Here is a 12,011-nt window from a genome sequence, read left to right on the forward strand (position 1 = left end):
CAGGCTGCATTTCTGCTTCCCCCTTATCATCACCAACCACCTTCTTGTTCAGTGAAGCCTTTGGCATCTGCCCATAGACATCCTTCCCTTTCCAAGTCTGTCCATTGTTTTGGGGGAGATCAGTGACTAGATGGGCAGCTCACTCTACCCCCAGACCCATCAGCCCCTTCACCAGCTTCCCAGCCTCAGCCACTCACTCCCAAGGTCACACCCTAGATCTTGCCATCACCTGGAAATCACCTAATAAAGCACCCTGCTTTCTGGTCACCACCTCCAGGTTCCCCAGCTTGTTATCTCAGACTCCCACACAGCCGTTTTTTAACATCTTTGAGACCTTTGGTCCATATGGACATAGGTCCATTGGGACCTATGTTCTAGGTCCTTTGGTCCATTGGCACCTCTACTTTCTTGCCATCCGTGACCTTCCTCTGACTTCTCTGAGTCCAGATAAATTCCACGTTCCATCACTTTAAGAACTCTCCTGCCAATATCCTAAACTCTCCTGACCCTCTGTCTTTATTGCCCTGGTCTGGCAAAATCCCAGTTCCAGATTAATCACTCTATCTGCTGCTTTCTGCCTGCATCCAGACAACAGACCTGCTAGAAAAAGACAAAATGAAGCAGGTTGGGACCTCTAAAAATTCACCATTACCAACCCAACTTATTCTTCAGAAGTGCCTGGTGTTCCTACCACATTCCTGTAGTTATCTCCCTCCTGACTCTCCACAATGACTGTTTCACACCTCCCTCCCCAAAACTCTACCTACACCCTCTCAGCCGAGGACCTCACCTCCTACTTCACAGAGAAATCGAAGCCATCGGGAAAACACCCTCAACTCATTTCGCCAAAGCCTCAGACCCAGCTGCCTGTGCACCAGTCCTCTCCCCCTTCCCTCCTGTCTGAGCAGAGGAGGCAGCACTCCCATTGCAACCCAGTTCTTCCTCCACTTGTGTTCCAGGTCCTGTCCTCTGGTCTCCTCAGGAACATCCTTCCCGCCACGCTCAAGCTTCTCCCATCTTCAGTAACAACAGAAACCTTCCTCAAGTCCAACTCCACCGCCTGCCGCCTTATCTCCTTTCTTCTTAGGGGCCAGATTTCTTGAAAGAGCTGGCTCTACTAGCTGTCTTCGTTTCTGCACCTCCCACTCCTTCCTCTGGCCCACTTCAGTCTGGCCTCCTCCCCCATCGCTCTACTGAAACAGCTTTCCATATCACTAAGTGCAGGAAACATTTTTTAGTTCTCAGAAGCATTTTTTACTCCTTTCTGACACTTCTTTTCCCTTGGCTTCTCTGACCTCATATTCCTGGCTTTTCTGGTTATTCCAAGTCTTCTTTGCTGACTCATCCTTCCCTTCTCTATCTTTAAACATTGGCATTGCTTATGGTCTGGTTCAAGGAATTCTCTTCTGACTGGATAGCTGTCCCTAAGCCATCTCATGAAAGGCTTCTGTTATCAGCCACGTGCAGGTGACGCCCAAAAGTACATCTCTAGCCTGCATCTTTCCCTCTGAGTTCCATATCCTTATGTCCACCTGCCTAGTTGAATAAGTTGGGTGTCTCAAGAAACTTCAGACTTGGCATATCTAAAGACAGAGTCATGATTCTCCTAATATTCCACTGCCTCTCCACCCGCTGCCTGATCCCCCTTCAGCATTGCCTGGTTTTTGAATGGTACCACCTCAAGCCATTTCTGTATACTGGAGTCATTGTCAACTCTTCCCCTTTCCCCCTTACAACCAGTCCATGCCCAGGTCCTGTCTGATCTCTGGAACAGCACCCATGTCCATCCACTCCTTCCCATCCTCACAGCCTCCACTTCAGGCTGCCCTTACCTCTCGCCTGCGCCCTGGAATCCCCTTCTAATTTGCGTGTCTACATCTGCCCTTGCCAATTCAGTCTCCACATTGCTGCTAGAATGCTCTTTTTTTTTAAAGTGTTTTTATTATTTATTTATTTTTTTGTCTGCGTTGGGTCTTCATTGCTGCGTGTGGGCTTTCTCTAGTTGTGGCGAGCAGGGGCTACTCTTCGTTGTGGTGTGCGGGCTTCTTCTTGTGGTGGCTTCCCTTGTTGTGGAGCATGGGCTCTAGGCGCGCGGGCTTCAGTAGTTGCAGCACGCAGGCTCCGGTAGTTGCAGCACACGGGCTCAGTAGTTGTGGCACATGGGCTTAGTTGGTCAATGGCAAGTGGAATCTTCCCAGACCAAGGATGGAACCCGTGTCCCCCGCATTGGCAGGCGTATTCTTAACCACTCCACCACCAGGGAAGTCCCTAGAATGATCTTTTAAGGACACAAATCTGATCTGGTCACAGTCTCCCATACTCTCAAAACTCTTCAGTGATTCCCAGTGCGCCCACCACTCTCACGCTCTACACTCTACACATTGGCTTCTTACCATTCTTTGCTAAGCTCTTTGCCTCATGGTTTTCACACATGCTATTCCCTGTCTTCCTATTCCACATTTCTCCCTCAATTCCAGGTAGCTTTCAGATCTCAACTCAAATAACCCTTCTTTAAAAAAGCTTCCCCAGGGTACCTCCAGAATTTTATCAGCCCCCTGTTAAACACTCTCATAATGCCCTATGTGCTTCCTTCATAACAGACATCATGATATCTAATTATATAATTGGGTGTGCTTATTAGATAAATGTCTGTCTCTGCCACTAGACTGTGACCCCATGAGGGCAGAGACACTGTCTGTTTAGTTCACTGTTGTAACACCGGCACAGATAAGGCATTCAAAAAATGTTTGGGGAGTGAATTAATTAGTGAAAGGTCTTTAAATACAAAAAGGATCTCATGGAAAAAGCTGAGAGTGTGACCAGATGACAGCTGCCTTGCCTGTGTTCTGCAGTAGAAGGAAGCAGGGCTGCTTCTCCTCTCCCCTTTCCTTTCCCTTCACTGTCCTTCCCCAGCTAAAGACTTTGCCCAGCTTCAAAGGAGATTTACTCTGACTTTTCAGTCAGAGTTGTAGACTCCTCTTTACCAATAGTTCTTTCAGGAACAACAGCATTAATTTTTCACAACCTACAAAGCTCTTTCACATATATCATGGTGTTTTGATTTTTTTTTTTAAATGTCCTTTGAGCCACCCTTATGAGGAAGCTGGGGTAGGTGTTATGATCACTTGTTTCACAGTGGGGGAAACTACTGCTCAGAAAGGTTTAGTGGCTTGCTTGCAGCCACGGGACTGGTCAACAAAGAGTTAAGCTCAAACCTGGTGCTTGTGGCCCCACTTCTGTGCTTCTCTGTACCATTGCATATACATGCTTGTAGAAAAGAGGCAGCCCCAAGTTCTGGATTATCCACAGTAGTGGAAGGAGGAGTGGTACCAAAAAAAAAAAAAGCAAAACACCCTACATGGGGTGGGAAGGAGGAGGTGGGTGGAACGTGATGTGCAGTTTGGTTTGTGTAGATATACCTCCTGTGCGGTTAAGGCCAGTCTACGTGGGCTCTGCAGAGCCTGCACTGGACCTCTCACTTTTCTCAGATACTTAGAGTCCCTCATTCAGTGCCAGGACAGAGTGACAGTCAGGCTCTCTGGGTCCCAGGAGCAGGAATGCCTGGAGAATCCAGAGGAAAGAACGAGGGTGGCTGAGGAGGGTGTTGGACAGTGGCCCCTCACCCTCACCTCCGGAGGGAGGATGCCTGGGCTCTTGGGGCATACACAGCCTCCCTGGAGTGGCTTCTGCCTATTTTGCAGCCTCTCACTCTACCACTCTCTGCCTTCTAAATGCCCAAGTAAAACCAACTGCCTCTTGGCCTTCCCATGCTGCCCCACACCGGTAAGCTTTTTTTTTTTTTTTTTTTTTGCGGTATGCGGGCCTCTCACTGCTATGGGCTCTCCCATTGCGGAGCATAGGCTCTGGACGCGCAGGCTCAGCGGCCATGGCTCACGGGCCCAGCCGCTCCGCGGCATGTGGGATCTTCCCGGACCGGGTCACGAACCCGTGTCCCCTGCATCGGCAGGTGTACTCTGAACCACTGCGCCACCAGGGAAGCCCGACACCGGTAAGCTTTGCTCGACTGTTCCTTCTGCCTGGGTGCCCTTCATACACTCCTCACCTGGTTGACTCTCCCTGTACTTCAACACTCAGTTCTGGTGACATCTTTTTTGGGAAACCTTCCCCAAAGCCCAGAGACCTCCTCCCATGTACTGAGCACACTCAGCAGGCCGTATTAAACATGTCTTTGCTGCGTCTTCCTATCATGCTGGATTGGGAGCTCCTTGAGAACACAGACCATGACTTACTCACATTGGTGCTCCCAGCACCTGGCAGGTAGTAGTAACAACAACAACAGCATGTAATGAAGGCTTTCTGTGTGCTAGATATGTTAAGTGCTTTATATTAATTCACTGAACCTTAAGAATAAACTTATCGGGCTTCCCTGGTGGCGCAGTGGTTGAGAATCCGCCTGCCAATGCAGGAGACACAGGTTCGTGCCCCGTTCCGGGAAGATCCCACATGCCGTGGAGCTGCTGGGCCCGTGAGCCACGGCCGCTGAGCCAAAAAAAAAAAAAAAAAAAAAAAAAGAATAAACTTATCTTGTAGGTACTGTATACCCTATTTTTAGAAAAACTTTTTGTTTCGAAATAAGTATAGATTCACTGGAAGTGCAAAGAAATGTAAAGGGAAGTCCCGGGTACCCTTCATCCAGCCTCCCCCAACATTCACATCTTACGAAGCTGTGGTTCAATATCAAAACCAGGAAACTGATGTTGATAAAATTCATAGAGCTTATCCAAATTTCATTTGTGTGTGTGTAGCTTTGTGTAACCACCACCACAATCAAGATCCTTAACTGCACCATCACAAGGCTCCCTGGTGCTAACCTTCATAGCTACACACCCCCATCCCTAACTCCTGGCGACCTCTAGTCTGCCCTCCATCTCTGTGATCATGTTATTTCACAGATGTTATATAAATGGGATCATACAGTCTATGTCTTTTGTTATTGGCTTCTTTTCTATCAGTATAGTTTCCTTGAGATTCTTTCAAGTTGTCCCCTGTCTCAGTAGTTTGTTGATGAGTAGTGTTCCCCGATAGGGATGTGCTACAGTGTAACTACTTACCCACTGAAGTACGTTTGCATTGCTTCATTTTCAGGTGAGAAAGCTAACTTGCCCAAGGTCACACAACTAGTAAGTGGCGTTTAATAAGTGTTTAGTAATAGGCGCCTCATAGATTTATTTGTTGCGCTGAGCTCAGCTGATGGCGCTTCACGCTCTTAGTGCCCAGCCTAGTGTTTTACACACCGTAGGTGCTCAGTAATGCTTGCCAGAGAGGACGTGGATGAAATAGCATCTGTGTTTACATAGGTAGCAGTAATGTCTAACTTGTCCCTGTGCCTAGACATTCACAAGAGAGAAACACATCCCTCTTGATATCTTACGTAACTGCACTTTCAGTTTTACTTGGAATATCAGAAAAGGAAAATCGGGGCAGTAAATATGATCACATACAGTGCTGGCATTTTATTGCCTAAAATGCCCAAAGCTATTGGTTCCAAATTACTGTATGCCACATTTGCATGGTGTTTTGCATCTAATTTGCAGGTTGCTCATTTTAGCACAATGCAGAGAAGCCCTTCCAGCTCCTGCTTTTTGTCACCACCGCCCCTCAGCCGCTCCAGGCAGGCTATGCTGCTGCAGGCTGCAGAGACCATGGGCTGGGTCCAGAAAGTGCCCGCCCTAAGCCAAGAAGCCCACCAGGGCGTTTTGGCCTGTAGAAGAGGAGCTGAGTTATTGCCACTCGGCAGGGCCCTCAGGAGGTTTAATTAAGGAGGATTTGTGGTGCAGTTGGAATCCTCAACCTCAAGTATGGAGCCAAATGCCATTAAGTGACTGGAAAGGCCCCACGAGCTAACTGGTTTCCATCACGGGCACCACACCCCGGGGACGGCTTGCTTGAGCCCCTGTGCCATCCCTCTGTCTGTAGAGGTGAGGTGGCAAGAGAGCTAGCCTCAGCCTCTAGGGACACAGTGGGGACAGGTGGGGTCTCCAGGGCAGGACTTTCACGGAGGGAGTTTGGAAACGTGTACCGTGGCCTCAGAGGGAACCTGTGATTTTAGTCCAGTCAAGGCCTGAGCAAGGGCCCTGTGTTAAAGAGACAGACAAAAAGGGTGAGACCGTGGGCCCTGCCCTCAAGGAACTGCTAACGGTGTTGACCCAGCCTCAAAGCAATTAATTAAACACCAAACTAAATGGTATAGGCCCTAAAGCCAGTGGTTGTTGGTAGAAAGAAAGACGGTGTTTCCTGGAGAAGGTGTCCTAGAGGAGGTGCGACTCGGCTGGGAAGTTCACAGAGGTTTAACCAAGACTCCAGAGTCATTTTGACCTTTCTGCAGGCCATTTGGGACTATGTCCTCAGACCCCTGGGAATGCATGACCACTCCCTGTCATCAGAGCCACTTCAAAGGAAGAGTTGACTCCTCTTCCTAAAGAGAGCAGAGTCATGGGTGGGGAGGCAGGATGGACTCTTGAGAGGATGGGCTTGTTAGGAGGTGCAGCCAATACTGGGGTAGAGGGTGTGGCGTGTCTGATTTAGGACCACTGTTCTAAGAACTCAAGTTGAAGTTTGGTAGCTTAGGGACTGAATGGAGAGGAAGGACTTGGTCACTGTGATGGTGCTGCCAATGGGACAAGAGAGTACTGGGGAGGCGGCCAAGGAAGAGGGGGGATGAGCCTGCAGGAGAGGCTGGTCCCGTAGGGAGGGTGAGCACAGGAGAGCACGGAAGACAGGGAGAGAGTTCCGAGAAGGAAGGGCTTCTAGCTGTGCTGGAAGAGTCCATCAAGAGCTTCCGGAGGCTGAAAGCAGAGAAAATGCTGCTGGATTGAGAAGAGCTGTGAGATTGAAAAGCAGCTCATAGGTGGCTAAGCAAGAAGGCTCTGCTTAGGAGGAGGACCAGACAAAAGTGGCATTTTTATTGTTGGTTTTAAAGGCAGAGAGAGGGTAAGTGAGGGACTGAGTTTCCTGAGGAAGTGGGAAGGGACGAGGTTGGTTTTTAAAAGGAGAAAAACATCTTTCCTTAAGACAGAGGGAAGAGAGGACTAGCAGCTGGGCAGAGGTGTGTGTGGGGAGGGAGGCACAGTGCTGGAGGGCACAGGAGGCCATGCCTGCCCATTCCATCAGCCCCACGAGTCGGCAAGGCCACCTGTCCAGAGCACAGGGTACAGACGGGGGCACAGTGAGAAGCAGGTCTAGGAGAGGGCTCTGCAGAGTGTGCCAGGGAGGCAGCAAGAGAAGAATAAAAGGATTGCAGCAGAGAGGGCCTGGTGAGGCTGATATCATGGGTCTATCATATGGCTGGTCTGTAGGCTTCTCTATTTTCTTCCTACGGTGCTTTGGAAGGAGAGGACCGGGGTGGAATAGGGAGAATAGCTAATCTTTTCATTGAGGCAAGGACAGCATTGACATCAGTAACCTTCGCCTCACTTCCTCGGGCCTGGGCTCCTAGGAGGCAAGGAGGCCTTCTACAGAGAGCCTCCCAGCCTGTCCTCCTCCTGTGAACAGCCCAGCCAGGAGGTCTGCTCACCTGGCCTTGCCATCTGGGGAGCTCTCCACTTCTCAAAGCTTAAGCCTATTTCTTCTTGTCCTGACTTATCAATGGATACGGTTCTAAAAGAGTCGCGTTTGCCCTCGCTGCTCTCTGTGCACTGTTTTCATTTTTCTGCCCTCCTCGATCTTGCAACAGCAGCTTAATAGCCTGCAAGAGGGTCAGACTGGGAAGATGAATGCTGGCCTGTGGGGGACTGCGTCCTGCCTCTCCATTAGGGAGGTGATGGAAGGCGGTAAGCAGAGAATGGATAATCCAAGGAAACACAACAGACACAACAAGCACCTTGCAGGATAATCCAAACAGCATTTCCACTTATGCTTGGAGTGTGCTGTGATGACTTGAGTACACTGATTTGCTGGTCTAATTAGGTCTGATTTGGAGAGCACCGGTTGGCATCGCCTAGAGGAGAGGCAGCAGCAAGGAGAAACCAGGATGGGCAAAGAATGATTGCTGGTATCGTGGGGAGAAGCCACCCAGTGAATAATCCCCAAGTGCACACACAAGCAGAATGGAGGGTCCGTGATGGCTGCCCCTATGTGAGCACTCAGCACATCAGAGCAGTCCAGATACCGCAGGGCACCCCAGAACACTTACTCCTCATGTGTTGTATGTTGACCTCTGATGACCAGGTGTACCAGGGAGAATGCCTGGGAAAACCCCTGTGGGTGGAGTCAGGGCAGATGTCCAAGATGACGTGCCTACCTGCACCTCACTGACATGCCCCCAGTCCTCGAGCTGATGCCTCCAGACACTCTTTGCCAGAGGAACTTTGAAGACTCCCAGGGCTGCTGCCCTGCCCTCACAACCCCACCATCAGGGATGGTTAATGCTTCTTTTGCACCTGTGGCATCACTTCATGGTTCAAGTGAAGGAGGGAGGGGAGGGCCCCTGAGACAAAGAATATGAATGAGATTGAAGGGATATCCCAAAAGGCCTCTGGAAATGATCTGTTTGAGGAAACATGGGTTCTAGTCTCAGCTCTGGCCTCAGTGTCCTGGATAATCTTGAGTTCTCTGGGCCTCCATTTCTCTGCTAGGACATTTTTCTATCTCAGTTCCTAAAGGGGTTTAGTAAAACCAGTCGTCATGAAACCAAGCTGTGCTGTAAGCAGTGGTGTCCCCAGATTCTCTGAGACTTATGACAGGGCTGGACTGTGTTTCTCAGTGTCCAGACAAGGGATTGTGGCAAATTTAGAGCCATATGACTTGTGCTTAAGGCCCAAGTTCCCAGCTACTTACCAACTGTTTGATCTTGGACAGGTTATTCTTTACCTGAAGGTCAATTTTTCATCCAGAAAGTGGGACTTATACAGGCCTGACACAAGGTGTTTGTGAAAAATAAAACAAGATAACGTATGAGGAAGCGTTTTGCAAATTCTTAAATGTCTGACCACTGTTGGAGGTTGAGAGGGAGAGGTAGCAGGGAATACGGAAAGGTCGTGGGGCTTGAGTCATACGGACCCGAGTTCAGATTCCAACTGTTTGTAAGTCTGTGGCCTTGAACAAGCTGGCGAACATCTCAGTCTTGGTTTCATCATCGTAAAGTGGACATGAGTAAGCCAGTCAGAATATCATGACAATCAAATGACGTAGTGTTTGGAAAGGGTCTGACATGTGGTAGATGTTCCCCAAACATTGCACCCTTCACTTTCCCCACACCCTTGTCCATCAATATCTCCCCTCCCAGGCCTTCAAATCAAGGACGGCTCAGAAGACATAATTTACACACATTTCCAGACACTCCTGCCCTGCGTCTGTCTGTGGAAATGCCACGTTGTCTGCACCCTCTGCACGGTCTCCTCTTTAGCTGCATGGCTCAGGCTTGGGTTTCTTCTTCCTGTACAACAGCAGGTGCTTGCTGAGGAATGCATGACTCATCGAACACAGTCTTTGGTTCCTATGGAGTCATTAGGCCATTCTGTGGAACTCCATCTCTGCTGGGGACCAGCTTTCCCCACCACTGCCTCTCCATGATGTTTGCCTGGCCATTCTGGGGCAGGGTGCCCAGGGGACAGGAGTGCTGGAGAGGGTTCCTTGCTCAGAGTAATTCCCTCCCCCGATGAGGGGCCTACTCCCTGTCCTGATTTGAGTTAGCTCAGAGGGCTGCCCCTCATTTCCCACCTCCACTTCTGACAGTGCTTCCCCTGTGCTGCAGCACGGCAGCCCCTAACCCTTCCTGCCAGGGGTGTCTGGGAGCCCTTAACCACGCAGCTGCCCCTCATGGCTCCCAGCAGGATGGCACTTAGGTCATGACTGGACAGACGTCCAAGCCCCATGTGGTCTTGTCTGTGGACCATTGTCTCAGAATCACTCTTGGAGGGGAGAGGAATGTTAATGCAGATTCCCAGGCAGCCCTCCAGTGTCCAGAAATCTGCATTTTTTATATTAATTTTTATTGGAGTATAGTTGCTTTACAATATTGTGTTAGTTTCTGCTGTATGGCAAAGTGAGTCAGCTATACATATACATACATCCCCTCTGTTTTGGATTTCCTTCCCATTTAGGTCGCCACAGAGCATTGAGCAGAGTTCCCTGTGCTCTACAGTAGGTTCTCATTAGTTATGTATCTTATACATAGTATCAATAGTGTATATATGTCAATCCCAATCAACCAGTTCATCCCACTGCACCCCTTTCCCCTTGGTATCCATTCGTTTGTTCTCTACGTCTGTGTCTGTTATTCTGCTTTGCAAATAAGATCGTTTATACCATTTTTCTAGATTCCACATATATGCATTAATACACAATATTTATTTTTCTCTTTCTGACTTACTTCACTCTGTATGACAGTCTCTAGGTCCATCCACGTCTCTACAAGTGACCCAACTTCGTTCCTTTTTATGGCTGAGTAATATTCCATTGTGTATATGTACCACATTTTCTTTATCCATTCCTCTGTCGATGGGCATTTAGGTTGCTTCCATGACCTGGCTATTGTAAATAGTGCTGCAATGAACATTGGGTTGCATGTGTCTTTTTGAATTATGGTTTTCTCTGGGTATATGCCCAGTAGTGGGATCTGCATTTTAAATGAGCTCCCATGTAATTCTTATGCATAGTAAAGTTGAAAAACCATTGGTGTGACTTCTTTTTTTCTCATTTTTATTGATGTAGAACTCACATAGCGAAGCACACAGATAATAAGTGGGCAAATTGATGAATTTGTCTGCAGGGTGTACCATACCCCCCACGATACCATAGCCCAGATCAAGATGTAGAACACTTCCAGGCCCCCAGAAGCCTCCCTCATGCCCCTGACACTCTGACACTGTTCAGAGTTCTAGCAACATGCTTTAGTTTTGCCAGTTTTTGAATTTATGTGATCAGATTTCTTGGCTTCTTTCGCTCGACATTGTACCCATGCTGCCCACTTTTAAAGGCCCAAACAATGTATCTTCCATTCCCTGCACTTTACTCTCTCCCTCAAGATAGGTAGGTAGATAGGAACAAAGAAAAAAAAGGAAGAAAAGAAAACATTTTTCCAGGGCCTAACTCTAACCCCCCTCATTGCAGTTTCCTCCCTGTCCCTGCCCCACCCCAGGCCTTGGAGAAATCACTTTTGGTCACCATCCTTCAAGCATTAGCATTTCTGGAGGCTCAGGACCCAGGGCCGTGCCACTGTGGAGGACCTGAGCCTGTTCCCCTGCCAGACTCTCTGTCACAGCTACAGGGGACGTGCATTTGTTGTATGTGGATTACAAGAGTCCAGGCACATTCCAGACGAAATTCGCCAACTTAAGCTACAAATGAAAAGACAAATGAGATGGAAATTGCACAGCACAAGCCTCCTCCTCATCAGTAGGGATCAGTTCTGACACACTGAGCTGTGCAACCTGTTCAGGCCTTTCTCTGCAGCTGAGGTCAGCAGGGCTCTCCCGGCGCTGGGAACACTAGCTCCTTTTGCACCCAGCCCGGCAGAGGGGCGGCCCGAGAGGCTTTGAGAGGAAGGCAGCCAGGGTGTGAGTGGGGCGGGATGGGGCGAGGGTGTACAGATAGAGGATGCAAAGCAGATACAGAAACAGGGCAACACAGAAAGAAGATTCCATCATTCCAAAAAGAAAAATACATATTTTGAACATCTATGTGCCCGGCCCCGTGCTAGGTGTTCAGACTGTAAAGGTAGAGAAGCTCTGCCCTTAAGGGGCTCCCAGCCCAGGGGATGAAAAGAGAGAAAGTGAAATGATGGGGACAGTGACAGAAAAAGCAAGAAGACACCTCTGGAAAAGGGGGGCAGGCGCTGGAAGGGAGAAGTGGGGATGGGCAGGAGAGCTGAACAGAGGAGCCAGAGCCCTACTGCCAGCCAAGGCCGGTTCAAGACCAAGGATGTACGCGAGCCATAGGTACAAAGCAGGGAGGAAGGAACTGGGAGGAGGAGGAGCTGGGCCTGCCTGTCCACCCTGGACCAGGAAGGGGCAGCCATGAGGACAGCCTGGAAAGGGAGCGCTCACAAATGG

General features: G+C 49.2%; 1 protein-coding gene across 9 annotated transcripts in view; it reads left to right on the forward strand.

The window, feature by feature from the left end:
• The window catches only part of LRRN2 (leucine rich repeat neuronal 2), a 64,336-nt gene that overhangs the window by 13,853 nt on the left and 38,472 nt on the right, over positions 1–12,011 (forward strand). The gene's annotated exons all lie outside the window — the stretch shown is intronic.

The sequence above is a fragment of the Kogia breviceps genome, chromosome 1 (genome assembly GCF_026419965.1).
Source record: "Kogia breviceps isolate mKogBre1 chromosome 1, mKogBre1 haplotype 1, whole genome shotgun sequence".
In the NCBI taxonomy this organism is placed as follows: domain Eukaryota; kingdom Metazoa; phylum Chordata; class Mammalia; order Artiodactyla; family Physeteridae; genus Kogia; species Kogia breviceps.